This window comes from Tursiops truncatus, chromosome 16, assembly GCF_011762595.2.
Source record: "Tursiops truncatus isolate mTurTru1 chromosome 16, mTurTru1.mat.Y, whole genome shotgun sequence".
Classification (NCBI taxonomy): domain Eukaryota; kingdom Metazoa; phylum Chordata; class Mammalia; order Artiodactyla; family Delphinidae; genus Tursiops; species Tursiops truncatus.
The window spans coordinates 10999920-11016969 of NC_047049.1; the positions used below are offsets into that span (position 1 = coordinate 10999920).

The window sequence follows — 17050 nt, forward strand, 5'->3', positions numbered from 1 at the left end:
AACTGGCCCAGTTTGGGTACCATGCTTATCATTGGACCAATCACTATGGGAAAAAAGGTGTGGTAGGTTGAATTGTGTCCCCCAAAAGACATGTTCAAGTCCTAATTCCTGGTATCATGTGAATCTGACCTTGTTTAGAAACAGGGTCATTGCAGATCTAATCAAGTTAAGATGAGGTCATACTGGATTCGAATGGGACCTAATCCAATGACTGGTGTCCTTATAAGATGAGGGAAATTTGGACACAGATATACACACACAGGGAGAACATCATGTGATGACAGAGGCAGAGATTAGAGTAATGCATCTACAAACCAAGGAATGCCAAGGATTGCCAGCAACTACCGGAAGCTACCTGAGAGGCATGGAGCAGAGTCTCCCTCAGTGCCTCCAGAAGGTGCCAACCTTGCCAACATCTTGATTTCTGACTTCTAACGGTGAGAGAGTAAGTTTCTGTTATGGTAAGCCACCTGGTTTGTGACATTTTGTTACAGCAGCCCTGGGAAACTCATAGAGATGCAGGGCCCAGGTTGACCAGGTGCCCACTGCAGTGGTCAGGAAGGTGGAGTACTATGAAGGGCAGCCCCCAGTATTACGGTTGCAGGGGAGAAAGGGCTGTACCCCAAGGAAGGGGGAGGTGGTCCATTAACAGAGGAAGAGGGTAAAGGGGGCCAGGCAGGCAAGTACAGCGGCCACTACATTAACATACACTGTCATAATTTTGGCTGGATTTCTTATAGGTGAAGAGAATGGAATACGGTCTTGCATTGCAGAAAATGTTTATTCCCTCTTCCAAAGACAGTACAGATTCCTTCTTCCAAAGTCAGGAATTTACAAGCCACTGCAATTTGAACAGTTTTATTCCTTAGATAAGGACTGAAGTAGTTTGATTTGCTTTGACACACACACACACACACACACACACACACTCACACACACACCCTATACAAACACATACCTATGCACATCCATACGAAGTTTTCTTATTTTAGGGGAAAACCTCATGCTACACATTATTTTTCATTTGAGATATAAATTCATTGGAAGTATATACTCTAAGATAAATTTACTACTTGGTGGTTCTTTTTTCACCATGATTCGCTCAGAGTTTTAATGTTTCCTAATTTTACTTAGCCAGTCTTAATCAATTTCACAAAAAATGGGGGGCGGAAATGCCTTCAGAATAAACTGATTGATAACAATCAAAAGATAGTTTTCAGGAATGGTAACCCTCATCTCCCAGACATGCGCCTAGGGAAGGCTAGATAAGATAGGACAGGACACAAGCAACAATGGGACTCTGCTCTAAAGAACAAGGCCCCTGTTAACTGTGCTACCACGTTGCCACTTGAAGACGGGAGGGTAGAATTTTGTGTAATGGATTGATTGGTGAAGGAATGCAGTGCAGGACAATTCAAGTCAACAAAAATCTGTTAGCACGCTTCAATAAGTGGAACAAAATGGTTGTGAATGCTCCATTTCCCATGTTGATGTTGGGGAAGGGAACAGCTGAGGCTCAGATAACTTGCCAAGTAGTATATCATGTGACCCACCCACCTTTCCTGTGTGCCCTGCCGTGACACTCTTGCTCTGTGTTTTCCAAAGGAACCAGCGGCCAGCTTGGTTAATCATGTCTTTGTCTCCTGAAATAGACCATGTGCTCTGGGGAAATAGATTCAGACTATGAATACTGATGCCCTTCTGACCTGACTCAGCTTTGTACTCAGCTCCTGAGTTCAACCTGCTTCTATGGAAGGCAGGTGGCAAATAAATACACAATTATGTTGTCCTATCCACTGAAACTGGGATGCATCACAGGTAAGGGTCACACTGTCAATCAAAGACCGTAGAATTGGATCCTAGGCATCTGGTAAACAGAGCAATAAATATTTTTACTGTTCATATCAGCAAGAGGGATGCCTACTCCATCTTTCTTTACTTGATAAGGAGTCCTGCAGAGAGATTGCAATTTAACCCCTAACACGTCACCTCTGATGGGCAGCAAGCACTAACTTCCTGCCGTTTCATATCTCCAAGCTCAGTGTCATTGTTTAAGGTTTGATTTATTTTAGGTGTCCCTAAATACACAGGTACCCCTGAGTTTGGATGTCACAGAGCCCCCTTATAGAAAAACTTACCTGAAGGTTTAATCCCAGACTAGAAATTCTCTTCACTGCAAATGAGATCATCAGTGTGATTTGGGATGCCCCAAAGTATACACTGGCCACTTGTCGTTCATTCATTCGAGTTTTATTTCTGAGGTCCCTGAGGCTTTTTATTCTCCTGTTTAGTATCTTCCCAAACTTCAGTCATTTAAGATAGAGTAGCATTTACAAAAGGATAAACATAGATATCAATGAAATAAAATACTGTTCAGAATTAGACATATACATATATGATCAGTTGGGTTTTAACAAAGTTGCCAAGGTAATTCAATGGGTAAAAAGAACAATCTTTTCAGAAATGATCCTGGAGCAATTGGTCATCCATACACAAAGAAAAAAAAAAAACGCACACTTCAAACTTTACCTCAGACCACACAGAATAAAATAACTCAAAACATATCATAGACCTAAATATGAAGGCTAGTGCTATAAAACTTATAAAAGAAAACACAGAAGAAAATTTTAGGGTTTAAACTAGGCAAAGATTTCTGAAGACACAAAAAGCAAGAACTGTTTTTTAAATTTTTAAAAATCAAGGGATTTCCCTGGTGGTTCAATGGTAAAGAATCCTCCTTACAATGCAGGGAACTTGGGTTTGATCCCTGGTCAGGGAAATAAGACCCCACATGCCGCAGGGCAACTAAGCCCACATGCCACAACTACTGAGCTCCACACCACAACTACTGAGCTCTGCGCCTCAACTAGAGCCCGTGTGCCACAAGCTACAGAGTGAACGTGCTCTGGCACCCTCACTCCACAACTAGAGAAGAGAAAACCCGCATGCCACAACTAGAGAGAAGACTGCACACCACAACGAAAGATCCCGCATGCCTCAACAAAGATCCCACGTGCTGCAACTAAGACCCGACACAGCCAAAAATAAATAAGATAAAATAAATAATAAATACATCTTTTAAAAAAATACAGCAAACCATTTTTAAAAAATCGATAAAGGGGACTGCATCAAAAATTCAATATTTTGCTTCAAAAAACACTTTAAGACAATAAAAAGACAAGCCGCAGGCTGCAAGAAAATATTTACAAAACTTATATCTCCCCAAAATATATAAAAGAGCCCTTACAACTCAATAAGAAGAAGACAAATGGTCAAAAGATTTGAATAGACACTTCACCAAAGAGGATATATGAATGGCAGATAAGCACATTAATCATCAGGGAAATACAAATTAAAATCACAATGAGATGCCACTACACACCCACTAAACGGCTAAAATTTTAAAAGATTGACAGTAACAAATGTTGACAAAGATGTGGAGCAACTTAACACACATTGCTGATGGGAGTGTAAAATGATATAAGACAGCTTCTTATAAAGTTAGTATACCAGATACTATAAGAACCAGAAATTCCAATCCTAGTTACTTACCCAAAAGAAATGAATGCATATGTCCACACAAAACTTGCATGCAGATGTTCAAAGTAGCTTTACTCACAAGAGCTCAAAACTCATCATATCCAAATAGCCATCAATAGGTGAACAGACCAACAAATTTTGGTATACCCATGCAAAAGACTACTACTCTGCAATAAAAATGAGCAAACTTGGGAGCCTGGTGGCCTAGTGGTTAGGATTCCGGGCTTTCATTTCCGTGGCCCGGTTTCAATCCCTGGTAAGGGAACTGAAATCTGAAATCCTGCAAGCTGTGTGGCATGGTCAAAAAAAAAAAAAAAAAAAAAAAAATTAGCAAACTACTGATACACACAACATAGATGAATCTCAAAAATATTATGCAGGAAGAAAGAAGCCAGGCACAAAATACATATATCCTGTATGATTCCATATAATGTTAAATTCTAGAAAATGTAATCAAATCTATAGTGATAGAAACAGATCAGTTATTGCCTGGGGCGTGAGGTAGAGAGAGAAATTGACAATTAAGGGCACAAGGAAGTTGGACGTGATGGAAACGTTCTGTCTCGATCTTGGTGGTGGTTATTTGTATACATTCATAAAATTCACCACAATTAAAATTGCTGCACTTTATTTTATGTACATTTATCTCAATAAAATTGATTTAATTAAAAGAAAACGTTAAAATTTGAAAATTAGAATTATTTTTATGGTTTCAAAATAGGGTTTTTTAATAAAAACATTCCAAAGTGGTGGGGGAGTAGGGTATATACAGACAAAATAAAACTTTTAATTAATGAAGATAAAATTTTTAAGTCAAAAGTTCTTAAAACTAGTCATTTAATTTTTTGAAAATGCAATCAAAGCATATTAAATATATTTTATAGAAGTAAAACTATTCATAATTCTAGCATTCAATTTCCATCTAGTTGCCTATATAAAAAATAGACATGCTGGGCTTCCCTGGTGGTGCAGTGGTTGGGAGTCCGCCTGCCGATGCAGGGGACACGGGTTCGTGCCCCGGTCCGGGAGTGTCCCACATGCCGCGGAGCGGCTGGGCCCGTGGGCCATGGCCGCTGAGCCTGCGCGTCCAGAGCCTGTGCTCCGCAACGGGAGAGGCCACAGCAGTGAGAGGCCCGCGTACCGCAAAAAAAAAAAAAAAAAAAAAATAGACATGCTTCATGATGTTATATCTAGACCTCCATATATACAAATTCAAGAATATATGCATTGTTTTAATATTGCAGAATATTCCTCAGCTGCCGTGCATAACTACTGCAAATACTGCGCTAATTTGTGAGTACCTCTGGAAGCAAGAATTGGAACACAAAGAGAAGCAAGAAAACGAATGTTGGCACTACTGGGAAACAATAACTCTTTATGCAAGAATCCATTATAAGTTAATTAAAGATAAATTAATTAAATTGTCTCTTCTTTACCTCACTGCTCTGCTGCTCAAATCATCCTTAGGCAACAAAGCAGCTCCCACACAGGCAGCAGCACAAGCCTCACCCTTCCTAGCATTTGGGGGCAGCCGCCTTTGTTCAAGGGCAAGAGGCATGGAGAAGCATTTCCCTGGGGCCTGAATGGAGCTAGTCACAAAAGCAGGTGTTTGGGTTTTTAATTAGCATTAAATCATACCATACCCACGTTGGGTACCAGTTCCTAAGTGACAGAGCTGCCGATGTGTTCTCTGAGATGCAGGACTCTCTAGAACACAGGGCTCAAGGCAGGATCCCCTCTGCCCAGGTCCCATGGCAGCCCTGCTTGTGATATCTCTCTTAAATTTTTATTCAATATATCTGCTTTTATGTTAAGATCTATTAAATTCCTTTTTAATTCTACAAGTAATTTGTGAACATATTTCTTTATTGCACAAGTATTGAAACATTAAAGATCAGGCTACAGTCCAATTCATCCATCTACCCCACCCCACTGTTACAAGTTTGGCTACAAGTTCAGTACAAGTCATTCTAAATGCATTACATCATAGTAATAGCTAACACTTGTGACGTATTTACACTGTGCTAGACATTGTTCTAGGAATTTTATACCCATCATCTTTTTTTAATCCTCATAACAACCTCATGAGACAGCTACTTTGCATACATATATTCAAGTATTTACTTACAGAGGATATATAGCAGTGTGTGTGTGTGTGTGTGTGTGTGTGTGTGTGTATGTGTGTGTGTGTGTATCATACTTAAGGCTTAGTCCTGAAATTTATCTTGTTGACTTAATATATCTTGGAGATCTACTTATGTTAGGACATTTAGATCATACTTTCTTTCATAACAGAAAAAGGTAAATGTAAGCAAAATTGGCCTAGGGAGGGAAACAAAAGTTTCCTAAAGACTTTCAGAATGTCCCATTTACTGAGATTTCTAATTAGCTTCAGCTTCTGAGATCCACAGGCAATTAGCCACCAGGTGAAAGGTTAATGGCACAGCTGGCCAGGGCAAAAGCTTCCCTGTGCAAACCTCTAATTTGCTGTGCATCATTTTTTCCCCACCAGACAGCTCTCTAAATGAAAGGACAAAAGTCTCACAAGGCTATTTCAGGAGGATTTTCTAATAAACACACAGGATTACTATGCATAGGATCTAATAAATACAAAGGAGCAGAAATTATGTCCATACAATTATTTCTTAATTAAACTTACTCTGGGCTAAATCACCAGCCTCCTCAAGCCCCTCCCAGCGCCAGCATACCAGCACCACCAGCAATTCTCTGGTGCATTCTGAACTGCCAAAATCTCCCCTATGAGCCACAACGACCCCTTCCCCACTCACCAATAGACAAATCTCTTCCTAAGTGTAGCTTTCAACTTGGTATTGGAAGAAAAATAATCTAAGTATTTCACACTAATAAGTGAGTGTCTGATACTTCCATTTTCAGAACTGTCTCAAGGATGGCTTGGTTTTCTTGGTTTTTGTTTTTAGTTTTTTATTTTTATTGGAGTATAGTTGATTTACAATGTTGTGTTAGTTGCAGGTGTACAGCAAAGTGAATCAGTTATATATATATATATATATCCACTTTTTTGGGGATCCTTTTCCCATATAGGTAAGAACGGCTTGTTTTAATCCAAAGGCTCTATTTGCTGAATTGAGACTCATTTGGGGAGACATTTAGAGACAGAGAGAAGACCCAAATACTTCCTCCTCTTCATTGTTTTCAGTAGGAAAGATTAGCTCATTAATATTTATGATATATCAAACAAGTTGGGCCCAGAGAGAGGTACAGAGTGGAGCTCAAGATAAATAAACAAAGTGAGCATCAGGAACTAATCAAGGCTGCTGGGACCAACCTGCAGGCAAGAGAGGAAGAGAGAAATGGGGCACAATACGCAGAGATTTATTCAAAATGGATATTTTTATCCTTTCTTCTTTGCAATAGCAAAGTAGAATTCAACCCCTTTATAAATCAGGGGTTTGGTTTTTAGCATGCTAGAACCTTTCTGTTTCTTCATGAAAAGAAGTACCAGGATAATTTTTCTAACACTTACTTGCCCCCAGATTCTCACTGGGGGAGTTTTCCACCCTCACCCAGAGTCAGTTAGGAAAAGAAAATTCCTGAACACCTCAGCCATCTAGGTCCTGTGTCTAGGTAATTCTCCATGGTTTTAAGGCTCCCTCACCTTAATGCATTGTTGGGGAGGGAAAATTTCCCCCTCTACCCCTCTTGAGTCCTTGTGGCTGCACTAATAGTAAAACTGACACAAGACAGATTAACAGGAGAAAAAGAAACTAATTTTAATTTGTGCACATCAAGGTCTTATAGAAATGGGACCTAAGAAGTGGACAAAGCAGGCAGCTTTTATACTTTTTTGACGAAGAAACAATAAATTTGTGAGGAATTGACAGGACAAAGAAACGTAGGCTTTGGATGCTTAATGAGTGAAGAATCTAAACAGAATTGGGCATGGGGTACTAAATTAAAAGAATTATTCAATACTACCAAGCTGGGCAATTTGAACAGGTTGGTGAACTTCTGTACAGCTCTGTGAGAGAAAGAAATAACAAGAAGGAGAAGATAACTCAACAATACCTCAGGGTTTCCCTGGTGGCGCAGTGGTTGAGAGTCCGCCTGCCGATGCAGGGGACACGGGTTCGTGCCCCGGTCCGGGAAGATCCCACATACCGCAGAGCAGCTGGGCCGGTGAGCCATGGCCACTGAGCCTGTGCGTCCGGAGCCTGTGCTCCGCAACGGGAGAGGCCACAACAGTGAGAGGCCCGCGTACCGCAAAAAAAAAAAAAAAGAAAAAAAAAGAAAAACAATACCTCAGGCTTCATCCAACTCTAAAAACTCTACAATTCTCCATGTAGCCCTACCTAAACAGCTACAATCAAAAAACTCTTCAAGTTTGGGGTTGACATGCACACACTACTATACTTAAAATGGATAACCAACAAGGACCTACTGTATAGCACAGGGAACTCTGCTCAATAGTATGTAACAACCTAAATGGGAAAAGTATTTGAAAAAGAATAGATACATGTACGTGTATAACTGAATCACTTTGCTGTACACCTAAAACTATCACAACGTTGTTAACCAATTACACTCCAATATAAAATAAAAAGTTAAAAAAAAGATTAAGCATAAAGTCAAGCAAGTAATAAACAGATTTTTTAAAATACTCTCCCAGGTAAGAATATATAACATGCTTAACTGCAAAAACTTTGATATCTTACAAACTTTTTTAAGAATGAAATTGCATCCTATTCAGGTGGTGCTAAAGAGAATGGAAACCAAAACCTCATTTTCAAGTGCCCTAATCTAGAGTTCCTCTAAAAGATTCCCAGGAGAAATGTAGTTCTTTTTCTCGATATACAGACTATCATCCTAAAGTATTACACATACTGTTTGAAATATTTGCCTTCAAGAATCCTGAGCTAATTTACATTACCATGTGAAGTAACTTTCTTTGTGCCAAGTCACAGTGAGAACCAGTGAAAAGAAATGCCTGTCAAATCTTATAGGACTTAAATGTTTCCAAAAACAGCCTCACATTCAACCCATTCCATCCAAAAATACAGCTCTTAAAAAGCAGTACATTTCACAGTAATTCTTTGCTTCACAACGGGGCTCACCAAGCATTTCTTTTTTTTTCTTTTTTTATACATTTATTTATTTATTTATTTGGCTGCGTTGGGTCTTCGTTGCTATGTGCAGGCTTTCTCTAGTTGTGGCGAGCAGGGACTACTCTTCGTTGTGGTGCACGAGCTTCTCATTGTGGTGGCTTCTCTTGCCGTGGAGCACAGGCTCTAGGCACGCAGGCTTCAGTAGTTGTGGCATGCAGGCTCAGTAGTTGTGGCCCTCGGGCTTAGTTGCTCCATGGCATATGGGATCTTCCCGGACCAGGGAGCGAACCCATGTCCCCTGCATTGGCAGGTGGATTCTTAACTACTGCGCCACCAGGGGAGTCCCTAAATAGACTCTTCTGTGGCATGATAAATGAAATTTTAGGTGTAAACCACTATATTTACACAACCTTTCAGAAACGTAAAATAATAATAGCTAATATTCATTCAGTGCTTCATGAGGTAACAGCCTAAATCCTTAATGTGTTTTCATTTATTTAATCTTTAGAAGAACCTCCCAAGCCTGGTACTATTTTTTCCCCATTTTACAGGTGAGAGAAATAGATTCATAGCAGTTGAATAAATTTGAGTTCACACAAAAATTAAGTGGTAGAGTCAGGAGTCCAGAATGTACACTATTATATAACATAAGGTGCCTACAACAATAGAACCTAAGATACAAGATGGTAAAACGGGAAGCTAAGCTCAACAAGTGACTTATTCTTTTCAGGCTCCATGTTAAATCATTAGGATTATCTATGTTAACCTTTGAGGTCCATCTAATCCTAATTTGATTGAAATTTTAAAGTTAAAAGATAGAATCACGCTGACAGACCCAGTGAGACTTCATTAATTCAGTTTCTCGTGCTTCAATCATTTCCGAACCATCCATATGATTTTTCTTTCTTTTTTTTTTTTTTTAGGCTGCGCTGGGTCTTCCTTGCTGCGCGCAGGCTTTCTCTAGTTGCAGCGAGCGGGGGCTACTCTTCATGGTGGTGCACGGGCTTCTCATTGCAGTGGCTTCTCATGTTGTGGAGCACGGGCCCTAGGGTGTGTGGGCTTCAGTAGTTGTGGCACATGGGCTCAGTAGTTGTGGCACATGGGCTTAGTTGCTCCGTGGCATGTGGGATCTTCCCGGACCAGGGCTCAAACCCATGTCCCCTGCATTGGCAGGCGGATTCTTAACCACTGCACCACCAGGGAAGCCCCATTCATATGATTTTTGCTATATTCGTGTATCACCCAAACCATTATTTACTTAATAATTTCATTTAAATCATCTACTTTATGTCAAAAGAATGATATAAGATCTGAATTCACTGGTTTGGTGTGCTAGTTGTATTTTTTTCAACTACCTTAAAATAAATATATAGCCACTTAAATTTAAAAAAGCATTCATATATCTCCTAAGATCATTTCTTGTTATATTAGTGGCAATATATATCACAGTAGGAACACACTGCAGTTGAAAACCTGTGACTTCTAGAACTATGATAGAGTTAAAAGAGCAACAACAAAGTCTTCATTGGATGCTGATAGGAACCTTGTATTTAGAGAACGTCTTTACCAATAAAGAAAAGTGCAAGCACAAGTTCAGCCCAACCATCTGTGACTTTTAAGCCACAACTGATTGTCATGAAGAACTGTGAAAAAATAAATATGGTTCCAAGGAGCAGGCTTTGTGACTCTCTAATGTATGGTTTGTCCTTACGTTAAATGTAATACTGCATATCATTCGGAATTAGATATTATTAAGCTCTACCCACCCCCCCCAAAATTAGAATTTTTTTCTAATTGTCAGATATTCGAGTTGACTTTGGAAGGGAAACTTCCCATTGTTCAATAGAGGGGCACAGATTCAAGGTCTCCACTGATCTGGGAAATGAGTTACTGACACATGGAGCCTCCAGACTCCTGTAAAAAAAAATTCCCATAAAAGAAATGGATTTTATCATAGTGTGTCACCCCAGTGACAAGAACATAAAGCAGTGAAGCCAGCAGCTATCGCCAAATACCATTCACTCATTTTTCTTATCATCCTACAGAATCAGACTTACTCTTAGTTCTTAGAGTCCTGAGAGCTGATTAATCGCTCCGAAGAAAAAGGTGATGAGCCAGAAAATAGATAAATCAGTAGTTAGTACTGACAGCTTGGAGACCACAATATATTTCCTGTGGACCCTGCAGGCAGTTTAGAACGTACTGAGGGGGACTTCCCTGGTGGTCCAGTGGGTAAGACTCCGTGCTCCCAATGCAGGGGGCCCCAGGTTCGATCCCTGGTCAGGGAACTAGATCCCGCATGCTGCAACTAAAGAGTCCGCATGCCGCAACTAAGAATTCTGCATGCCACAACTAAAAGATTCCACATGCCACAACAAAGATCTCACGTGCCGCAACTAAGAGAAAGATATGGGGGTTGGGGAGCAGGTAATAGGGAAAACATCTGATGTTTTTCTGTATAATTGACATCTTTGTTCCACATAGAAAAAGAAGCTTTAGACTCTAATAATGGAAAAAAGAACTGAACAACCTTTTAACTTTGTCATGTATATTACCATTTTACTCTGTTCAAAGAGATAAATAGCATCATAACACTCTTAAACCAATGTAGGCTTGAATTTATATTATAGGAAGGTAACCATGCTCACTGATATTTCTATAATAAGTTTAATTTCCATTTAGCCTCTCTTTACAAAACCACAGAATTTGTTCCTTAAACCAAAATCCTTTTAGCATCCTTTTAGCATACATTAAAAGTATATCCAAAACAGCCACCTTTTAAGTGTTTTAAAGTCAGCCCCTTAATCCTCTTAAAGAGTCAGCTAAAGGGTGTTGAATATAACTACTTAGCTGATTGGCCCATAAATCACATGAGATAGGCAAGATAAGGACTTTGGGATTTCAGAGATAGATTTTTTTGAAATTATGAAAAGACAATGTAACTTGATGGGTAGGGTGGAATTTAGCCCTGCAGGGCCACAGATGCCAAATGTAGCCCACAGATGTGGGTTTTTTCTACCTGCATGGAGTTTTGGAAAATTAAGTTAATGGCTTGCATTTAAAAATTGGGAGAGCATACAGAAAAATGTGGATTTCCAACTACACTACCCTCCAGCATGTCAGAGAGAGGAAGGGAGGGGAAGCGGGGAGGGGCGGGGGACAGTGAGAAAGAGAGAGAGAGAGAGAGAGAGAGAGAGAGAGAGAAAGTCACCAGCTGGTGACAGAATTAAGAGAGCACTGGGAATCACCCGTTCTTCTGTCAGTGGCCAAGCCAGCGTGAACACTTGCCACCATCCTTCTTAGGAGGTGGGTAATGTTTGTAAACAATGTGTTGCCAGGAGATATTAGATTGTCCAACTTTCCCATGCTTCCAGACACCACCAATACTTCTCAGACACGTTAGACGTCAACTCAGAAGCTACCTTTCTAGAGTTTCTGAGAAGCTGTACAAGTTTGGAATACATACGAATGTGCAACTACAAACGTTGAGACATAACATATCTTTCATTTCTTTAAATCAACTTAACTGCAGGTAGCCTCTGCTAAGCAAGCCACAATCACCACACAGAGGATCGCTGTGACAGGGTGGGAATTACTGAGCACGATGGCCGTGCACAGGGAGGACGGGGGTGGGGGAACCTACCTTGCTCCTGGGGTCCTCTACAGACATCCCTGTGAGAAGTTCTTTCTCCCAGAAAGGAAAGTGGACTTTTGCTCTCTTCTCATGCCCTGGAAACCATCCCATCCGTGTTCGGTGGCCAGGCCACTGGGAGTGCCCCTATGCGCTATGATTCCAAAGGACCCTAGCTGGGTACGGAACCAGTGGCCTCAGTCTGTTCAGCGTGGTGAGCTCGTTAATGGAGCCAGTCAGGCACCAGCACAGGGAACTGGAAGAAGATATTGGAAATCTAGGGCCAGGTGGCTATGAGAAAGAATATGGATAAAATAATTTGCAGAGAGTACACGTGTGGACAAAACATCTGGAAGGATGCACACCAAATGTTGACGCTGACCCTCCAGGAGGCAGTAGGGGAGACTGCTGGCTTACACGGTCTGCTCTGCTTGAGTTTTCTACAACAAGCATGCATCACTTTCATCATTATAAAATTCCTCTATATAAAATATTTATAAAATATTAAGTATAAGATATTCTTATATAATATAATATATGCTACATGTAGGAATATGTGCATAGATAAAAGCTTAGCTCTGGGTGGTGGAATGGTGGGTAATTGCTTTCTTCTTTATAATTACCTGTATCCTCCAAATTTTCTACTTTTATTATCTGGGGAAAATAATAAACATTAACAGTAAAATTTAAGGTACGTTTTGTACCTTAAATCACCTCTCAGCTTCATCCTCTCACTGCTAAAGATCTTCATTAAAACGGAAAGCACCCATTGGCCTCCCTTGCCCCACGCCAGTGACTTTCAAATCCTGTGTCCCCCTACAACAGGTCACCATTCGCAGCTATCCGTCTCGTGACAACCTCTGTCGACATGGCCAGCAAGTGACAACTTTCAAACAGAATCTCAGCATTAGGACGGGCACAGAAGTAAAGCTTTAGAGGCAACTGGCTCAGGAATGTAGGGCTCATCAGGCTCTGCTCCTTGTCCCAAATGTCCACAGCCACTGTGTTCAGATCTGCGACTCAAAGCATATACTGAAGATGACTACAGACCATCAGTAAAAAGCAAATCCCCCCAGAGCAGTCCTGTTTTGTGATATCCCCCAGTCAGGGGCTGTTGCAGTTTCACATGGCTTTATCTAGAGTAGATTCTGGATAAAAAGTGTATGGTAAACTTGCACTAGATAATACGGCTGAACAATGCACTACCCTCACTCATGAAACCTGCTGCTGGGGCTTGTCCTACATCCTATAAAGCTCTGACGAATGTGTTTGGTATGAAAGATGGCCTGTGGGCTCTTGGGAAAATGCCTCCAAAACTCTTTAACACAGAAAAATTCCTACTGGTTACAAAGTAAGAGAAACATATATAGCCACACTCGTTTCTGTACAAAGCTGCGGGACTCGGCGGAATCTGTCTCATCATTTTAAGGATCCGTGAGGCAAAGGAAGAATTGCAACACACACACACACACACACACACACACGCGTGCGCACACACACACACATACACACTCCAAGCAAAGAAATGCAGCAGGATGATCTTGTGAGATAGGAATCACGCCCTTTGGCCCCAGGCTCCCTCTATACAGTCTCTTTGGATCATGAAAAGTGGCCCATGTTCATGTCCCAGGGGCTGTGACCAGGTCACGTCCAGAGAATGGAGACAACAAATTACTTGCTTCTAAGTGCAAAGGGCACAGTCCAAGTAAAAGAAAAAAATATCTGAAAAGAGGTGCCGCCTGGCAGAAGCGGTTCCCCGTCCCGTGCCCTCCGCAGCCCTCACGCACTCTCTTACCCTGGAGCTAGAAAAGGAGGGTGGCAGAGCGCTGGAGAGGAAGGAAGGGAACCGAAACAGTCTGGCTTTGGGCTCTGCTCCCAGAAGACAAGGTGCTGAAATCTGCTGGCAGAGACCCAGATGGATTAGAAATCCCAGAGTGGAGAGAACGAGCGTCACCTGTCCCACCTGGAACCCTGGGCACCTTCTACCTTGTCCCTTGTGCCATAAAAGCCAGGAAACAACAGCACGGGGAGGGCAGAGAGAATGGTTAGGAACTGAGAGGGTCCTCACAGTCCATCGCAACCCTCCCAGAGACCCAGAAAGGCAAGAGAAAGAGAGCCATGCTTTCAAAGAGCTCCGGAAAAGTGTGGCCAACTCAGAGCGCTCTTCCCTACGATTGCAATGCTCCCAGTGACACCATGAGACTGTGTGTGCCCCATGTGGGAGACACCACAGTAAGAGTTCTCCCACTCTAGCTGAGGAGGGAAAGGAGGTGCTTATCCCTAAAGGACTGAGAGATGACCAGGGCCTGGAAGATCCAGGGGAATAGCCCCCAAGGGATCATCACAGGGTCTGGGATTATTTCGCTTGGGCACCTTGTGGGACAGTCGAAGGCTGTCAGAGGGGCGGCGGGGGGGGGGGGGGGGTCTGCTGACACCCACAGGTGGGCAGGGACCTCCAGGTGAGTCAAGCTCACCGTCCACCATTCCTGCCTGTTTCCTTGGCCCTGCTATTGGCACTTCAGCCAGAACGAGACTGAACGGTAACTCAGAGGGTGTGTACAGTAAGTTCCAGGCCAGCTGGGTTACCTTCTCTGAACCTCACTTTTCTTGACCGTCAGAAGGGACACAGTCACCTCCCAGGGCTGTGGTGAACCACAGAGAAGGCCTCAATAAAGGGCAGCTACTCCTATTTCCCTCCCCTGACACCAACTGAAATTCTCTGTATCTTTGCCGCAAAATCCTTACAAAGATCGCCAGTGCAGCAGGGTGTTTAGCCAGACACTTACTATTTCACTTGTGCCCATGGCTTCCTCCCTCCCTCAAGTCTGCACTTAACAAAACTGCGTGTGTCTCTTTATTTGCCTTAGAAGTACATAGGAAATGTACGGGGAAATATACTTTGGAGACTTACTTCAAAAAGTGCTTAATAATGTGTTGACCCTACTGTTAAAACCTGGCATTTTGCAAGTGCTTTATAGACATAATCTTATGACCCTAATTTTATGACAAGAAGATTAGTATTATCACCTTTGTTTTACACATGCATAAAACTGAGGCCATTAAATCACAAGAAGTTGTGTCATTAAAAACAACAGTCACAGGTAATATTCATCAAGTAGTTACTATATACCAGACACTATTCTCTTTATATACATTAAATAAATATATAAATATATTTGTGTGCCTGGCACATACTAAACATTAAATATGTGTTAAAGACAATATTATTGGACTTCCTGGTGGCGCAGTGGTTAAGAATCCACCTGCCAATGCAGGGGACACGGGTTCGAGCCAATGCACGGGACATGGGTTCGAGCCCTGGTCCGGGAATATCCCACATGCCGCGGAGCAACTAAGCGCGTGCACCACAACTACTGAGCCTTCACTGTTAGCCCATGAGCCACAGCTACTGAGCCTGCATGCCACAACTGCTGAAGCCCGTGTGCCTAGAGCCCGTGCTCTGCAACAAGAGAAGCCACCACAATGAGAAGCCCATGCAGGCAATGAAGAGTAGTCCCCGCTGGACGCAACTAAAGAAAACCCGCACACAGCAACAAAAACCCAACGCAGCTAAAAATAAATAAATTAATTGATTAATTTAAAGGAAAAGACAATATCATCAGGAGTTCTCCCTTAATCTCCTCAACACTCCTCAACCAGTCCTAAGAAGTGGGTACTTTCATCCCACGGGAAATCAGGTCACAGAGAGGTTAAACAAATTGCTGTAGTCACATAGGTCCTAACTGGTGGAACAGAGATTTGAACCCAAAGAGCCAGATCTCAGCTCCTACAGTCTTTTGCTCACAGCTGGGAGGTAGTATAGGCAGAATCTAAACCCCAACATTTGTCTGACCCCAAACCTCCTGACCACCTCGATAATTTGCGAGGGCTGTAATTCATTTACCTAGAGAAAGCTCAGTCGGCCTCTTTGTCCTGGTGCAGGCTGAGTGCACACTGACACCACCACCCATCACCCCAGACCCTCAGGAATATCTGTCTGCTTTTCCCAAGTCTGAAGGTGGCAACTCTGTGCCAGACAGACAAGGTAAGCCAGGCAGTTAGGGTACCATGAATAAGAATATCCATGGCCATCAGATACTAGAGTAATGCTGCTCTCAAAATTCAGATATCCTAGCATCTAAAGCACACCTGACTTGCTCTCCTGATGGATGTGGACCCTCCCTCTTCCAAACCCTCAGAGTATTTACTGAACTCTCATGGAATTTCTCACATCCTGGCTTATATTATGGTTATTTGAGAACCTCTAACCCCTTCTAGAATTAAGTGCCTTGAGAACAGTATGGTTAAAAGACAGATCCGGCTGCTGCGTAAGAAACACCTCCAAATAACAATGGCTTTAAAAAGATGGGAGTTCATTTCTGTCTCACATGATGGTACAGATGCAGTGTGTGGGGCTGGAGAGCAGGGATCCAAGCACCTGCCACCTGTGACTCTGCCATCCTCAGAGCATGGCCTTTATCTGTCTACAATGGCTCTACACCTCGTCTACATTCCAACCAGTAAGAAGGGGGAATGGTGGCAAGGAGAGGGAAAGTCCCTTCCTTCTAAAGGCAGAGCCAAGGTAAAAGTTCTTTCACTATCAAAGAAAGGGAGAACATGTAGTGAAAGAAAATGAGCATCTCAAGTGACCATGGCTTAGGAAATACATTCAAAACGATGTTGCGTGCATGCAGACAATATTTTTTCATCCAACAAATATGTATCCTATGCCACTATATGGCAGACACTGAGCTAATCAATGGGACTCCAATGTAAAGCGTTTGCAAACAATGGG

General features: G+C 42.0%; 1 protein-coding gene across 4 annotated transcripts in view; it reads right to left on the bottom strand.

The window, feature by feature from the left end:
- SEC23IP (SEC23 interacting protein) overlaps window positions 1-17050 on the bottom strand; it is a 95410-nt gene that overhangs the window by 6461 nt on the left and 71899 nt on the right. The gene's annotated exons all lie outside the window — the stretch shown is intronic.